The sequence below is a fragment of the Dryobates pubescens genome, chromosome 8 (genome assembly GCF_014839835.1).
Source record: "Dryobates pubescens isolate bDryPub1 chromosome 8, bDryPub1.pri, whole genome shotgun sequence".
NCBI lineage: Eukaryota > Metazoa > Chordata > Aves > Piciformes > Picidae > Dryobates > Dryobates pubescens.
The window spans coordinates 42434132-42440131 of NC_071619.1; positions in this window are offsets into that span (position 1 = coordinate 42434132).

Here is a 6000-nt window from a genome sequence, read left to right on the forward strand (position 1 = left end):
AGGGTGCTGTCCCAGGGTAGTGGTTGTGCTGCCACTTGGGCCACACTGGAGGCTGCTAACAGATAGGAGTTCTTCTGCTCAGTGTTCCCATGTCTGCAGGCAATAATGTTAGGAGCTGGATGTGCAGGGTCCCCAAGACAAGTTCAGATGATGGTGGGTGGTCTCTGCTCCTCTGCCGCCCTTGGCCACGGGCAGCCAGCACAAGCTGGTCTGCAGCTCTCTGCTTTTGCTGCTACAGGAATGGAAACGTTGCCATGGCAAATGCAGGTGGGGAAGGAGGCTCCAGGTTTTTACTGTGGCTCCCTGCCCTCCTGCCCTGTCCTCTCTTGTGTGCGTAACAGTTATGGTCCTTCTGCTTGTGGGCACATGCACCAAAGCTTCTTCACACCTGCTTGAATGGCAGCTTGTTGAGAAGGAAAGTTCAGCTCACACTGGTATTATGCTGAATCCATTAATCTGTTACTGTGAGAAGAGTTGTTTACTGGGATTGCTGAATTGCAAGCATGGTCAGGGAACAAGGGTCAGCCTTCTGGAGAGACCACAGGTTCCCCATTTCGCTTGTGTGTGTGAAAGGCATGAGACAGAGGGCTTTTCCCAGACGCTGCCTCTAGCTCTTCCTCTGTCTTGTCCGGGCAGATGTGGGACTTTGCCCTCTCATGCTTTATCATGCTGAGAACTCCCTCTGTGCTGTCAGCATCCCATTTTGCCCTTAATCACCACCCATGTGCCATTGCAGACCTTTTTTCCTCTCTGCACTCCTTTCTTTCTCCCTTGGTGTCTATCTTCTCTCCCTTCACATGGCTTGAAGGCTCTGACGGTGACTGATGCTGTTTAAGGCAGGTCTGAACATGCTCCCTGAGACTCCCTTTGCTCTGTCAAAGCTCATTTGTGCCCACATGCCCTGCTCACAGCCCAGTCCTACCATTGAGGTATCTGCTGCAGTGCCCTGTGCCCCTGGGAATGCTTCTTTGGAGATGCCTGTTTCCTCCTGTCACCCCATTGCTGGAACAAGCTTGCTGCTCTTCACATGTCACACAGGACACTGGAGACTACTGGGCCTTTGGCAGAGAGGGTGAAAGCAATGTCAGAGCCTGGACTTTGCAGGCCTCAGAGTCAGCATCCATCCTCCCCTCCTCCACCCCAGTCCTGCCCCATAGCTAGGAAAAACAGCTTGTGATTAAGCAAAAGCAGACCTACCTGAAGAGATACTGAAGGACAGAGTTTAGCAACAGGCTTGGTAGAGTTAGATAATTGTGGGATAATTGTTAATGGATGATCTTAAAGTTACAATGATGGCAGCAGGTGAATTTGTTGCATTTGGAGTCCTGAGGATCAATAAGGAATTCCTGCTTGGTTCATAGATTCCCCACAATATCAGTATTTATTTCAGTGTCATTTACATCAGCAGCATGCAGTTTGTGCTGCCACTGGGACCATTTCCCAGTGCCTTAGGGATGTCTTTCTGTTCCATGTCTTGTGTCTGAGGCTGAAAGAGATGAGTGTGTCTTTCCCTTTGTCTCCACTGGAAACCCTGTCTGAAACATGTTAGTAGAACAAGATGGAAAGGTGAGGGACTTGTAGCTGTTCCTTGAGCCAAAGTGCTTCACGGGCAGAGTTTCTATGAAACCCTGCAACGAAGGAGCTGAGAACCTGAATGATGAACAGGAAAGGTGGGGTGAAATGAGTAACAGTCACTGACAATACACTGATTCTCCACAGTCTCCCTTTGCAGAGCTTTCTGCCTGTGTCCAGCTGTGATCCCTCTTCCCCTTCTTCCCCTCTCAGCTGCATTCAGACCAACTGCAAACCCAAGCTGGAGCAAGACCTCCAGGCAGGTTGCCAGCCTGCTCTGCAAGGCTTGGACTCAGTACTCTTGAGGGTCTTTTCCAACCAAGACAATCGACTGATTCTCTACAGTCTCCCTTTGCAGAGCCTTCTGCCTGTGTCCAGCTGTGATCCCTCATCCAGCCAGGAGACACTACCCCAACCGACGGCACAAAATGCCCAGCGTCACACCTGGAGCTGCCAAAGCTTTTGTCTTGCTCCCCTCGCCCGTAGTGCCGGATTTGGCAAGAGCCTTGCCCGCACGGCAGCCCTCGCCTTGCCAGCCTGGGTCTCCGCTCCCTTGAGCGCAGCTCTGGCACGGCCAGCTGCAGCTCTTTGCCCAGGGCATCCCTTGCTCCTGCCGGCTGTCTTCTTTCTGGAGGGGGAGGCCACCCGCCGGCTCTTGGGGACAGCCCTGTGGTGCTTGCGGCAGATGGCTGCTTGCAGGAGCCCGTGGAGCTGAGAGCTCTTCCGCGCCGCCAGCTGCAAGTGTGCCGCAGCGCTGCGCCGCTTCTTGCCGCGCTCGGCAATGCTGCCAGCCACGGCCAGGGCCTTGTGCGGCACACGCTGCAGCCCCGCGGCCGGACAGACAGGGCCCTGGCTGCCAAGCGCCCGGCAAAGCGTCCCCTGCGCCGCTGCCCGTCTGGGCGGCTCACGGGGAAGAGCAGCCCGGGGCGGGAGGAGCGGGAGGAGCGGCTGCTTTGGGCTCTCTCTTGGCTGCCTCCAGGGAGGCTGCCGGCCAGTGTCAGCTCGGGCTCCCTCTCCTCCTCAGACACCGTGCTGTCCTCCTCTGCTCCCAACATGCTGCTGCTGGCTGGCTGTGTGCTGTGCCTTCCTGAGCCCAGCCTGCCTTGCACACCTCTGCTGCTTTCCCTTGCTGCCTGTGTGCTGCTGGTTCAGGTCCTCTCCGGGGCGGGTTCTGGTGCTTAGCTCACCTGGGCAACAGGAGGAAGCTCTCTCACTGGGTGGCAGGGACCAATTGGAAAGCCTGTCCTTTGTGTCCTCACCTCCCGTTGCTGACATCGTCCTCACTGGCACCATCCCTTGTGAGTGAGCTCTCCACTGGAAATTAGATCTTAAACATGTTAGTAGGAAAAGATTGAATGAGATTGTTTTACCTGTTCATGGACTCCTAGAATCATTAATGTTGGAAAAGGCCTCTCAGATCAAGTCCATTGTCAACCCAACACCACCATGCCCACTAAACCATGTCCCAAAGTGCTATGTCTGTAGTTGTTTTGAACACCTCCCGGGACTGTGACTCTACCACTTCCCTGGCAGCCTGTCCGATTGCCTAAGCACTTACAGTACAGAAGTGTTTTGTAATACCTCATCTACTCCTCCCCTTGTGCCATTTGAGGTTGTTTCCTCTTATGCTCTCATTCTCTCCTCATTCCTTGATAAAAGCATCAGATCAGCTTACATGGAGAGTTGAATTGTAACAGATACTCTGAGAGCTGTTCCAGGATTTCCTTCCTCCTGTGTAAGAAATTGTTGTTCTAACTTTGAGCTCTGAAGTGCTACTGAACTATGGTATAGTCCTTTACTCTTGGGCAGGCATTCTTCAGCACTCTCCTCCATTAACCTCACTTGCCTTTCTCTAGGAAGGACAAAAAAATCCAAGGTGATTTGGCCTCCTGAGTGATGCCAGAATCTGTTTCCTAGTGTTTTTAGAGATAGCTCTTCTCTCTGTTCAAAACATATCTTATCCTTCTTAATGTTTGGTGATGAGAACAGTGCTACCAAGTATTCTAGATGTGGCCTCTCCTCTGCTTTATTTATTGCCATGCATCCCACATAAACCTCAGGAGAAAGTTCTTTACTTTTGAGGGTAGCAGAACACTGGACTGGGCTGCCCAGATAGCTTGCAGAGTCTCCATTTCTTGAGGCATTCCAAACCTGTCTGGATGTTTTCCTACGTGATTTACTCAGGGTGACTGCTCTAGCAGCAGGCTTGGGCTTGATACTCTTTGGAGGTTTCTTCCAACCCCTACTATTCTGTGCTTCTGTGATTCTGTGAAATGCAGAATTTAAGAGCATGCTTTACCACCTACAGACTGCTGGTGAGTTGGGAAGATAATTTTATGTCTTCCCCCAAAATCATGGAATCCTAGAATCATAGAATCAATAATGTTGGAAAAGACCTCAGAGATCATTAAGTCCAACCTGTCACCCAACACCTCAGGACTAACTAAACCGTGGCTTCAAGTGCCACATCCAGTCCCTTTTTGAACACTTGCAGGGACTGTGACTCCACCACCTCCCTGGGCAGCACATTCCAATGGCCAGTTACTCTTTCTGTGAGGAACTTTCTCCTCACCTCCAGCCTAAACTTCCCCTGGCACAGCTTGAGAATGTGTCCTCTTGTTTTGATGCTGGTTGCCTGAGAGAAGAGACCAACCCCCACCTGGCTACAGCCTCCCTTCAGGTAGTTGTAGACAGCAAGAAGGTTTCTCCTGAGCCCCCTCCAGGCTAAGCAACCCCAGCTCCCTCAGCCTCTCCTCACAGGGCTGTGCTCCAGACCCCTCCCCAGCCTTGTTGCCCTTCTCTGGACATGTTCAAGAGTCTCAATGTCCTTCTTAAACCGAGGGGCCCAGAACTGGGCACAGGACTCAAGGTGAGAGTAGAGGGCCAGAATGACTTCCCAGTTCCTGCTGGCCACACTATTGCTGATAATAAGTATGTAATGTAAATATTTAGAGAATCTGATTGGTGTGGTTATTACATTTTTCCTTCCATGGGACTGTGGGAACAGCAGTTACGAGCGGTGTGAGCAGTCTGGCAGTGCAGGCCTAGAGCCTGACATGGTGGTAGGCCATGCTCAGCATAAGTGCAGAGCCAGCTACCAGTGTACCAAAACAGTGCTGTGCCTGCAGCACTGTAACTGAAACAAGATGCTGGTAGCTAGAAACGTAGCAAGTTATCTTGGGACAACAGGCCATGCACCTGCATCAACGAACCTCGTGTGTCATCCATAGCTGGACCAATAATCTATAACAGTGTGATGTGTGGTCACTCCTAGGGGACCAATGAGTCCATGCCAACAAGGCATACCAAGGTTATATAAATTGGAGCAGTTTCCTTGCTATGCACTTCTTCTTTTCCTGCCTGTCCTGTCTCCTTTCCTTCCATGCTTTACTGTGCCAGGCTTTCACCATAGGCCTGAACCATAGCCTGCAATACTGGAACAATAAAGGATCAATACCGATCATATTGGTCAGCCGTATTGATTCCAAGAACCTCCGTCGTCGCCAAATCTGGCTAAATGGGACTAATACCAAAAGCATATTATGAAGCCACATAGTGACACAGTTCAACTCACTGCTCACTCCTGCTGAGGGGAGGTGCATCCCACAGCAATTCAGCAGCACAGCGGAACTATGACAAGCTGCAAGTTCAACATTCAAATGAAATTTGAAAACAGCCTGAGGAAAGGCTGATGCAGCATTCCATCTCCCCTGAGTCATGCTATTGTTCTGACTCCTAACTCAGCAAGAGAAGAGGGTGACTTCTGTAGGAGGGACAAAAATGATCATTTGAAGACTGTGCCAGAAGGTTAAATAAAAAAGCACCACACCAAAACACATCAGAGAATCGTTAAGTTTGGAAAAGATCTCTAAGATCTTCAAGTCCAACCATCAGCCATGCCCACTAAACCATGTCCCAAACTGCCATACCTACCTGTTTATTTGAACACCTCCAGCAATGGTGATTCAGCACCTCCCTGGGCAGCCTGCTCCAATGCTTGACACACTTTCAGTAAAGAAATATATTCCTAATATCCAACCTACACCTCCCCTGGTGCAACTTGAGGCCATTTCCTCTCATTCTGTCACTAGTTACTTAGGAAAAGAGACCAGTATGCACCTCACTGCAACTGCTTTTCAGATATTCAGATAGAATAGAATAGAATAGAATAGAATAGAATAGAATAGAATAGAATAGAATAGAATAGAATAGAATTAACCAAGTTGGAAGAGTCCAACCTATCACCCAACACCATCTGATCAACTAAACCCATCAAGTCTCCTCCTAAACACCTCCAGGGACAGTGACTCCACCACCTCCCTGGGCAGCACATTCCAATGGCCAATCTCTTGCTGGGAAGAACTTCCTCCTCACCTCCAGCCTAAACCTCCCCTGGCACAGCTTGAGACTGTGTCCTCTTGTTCTGGT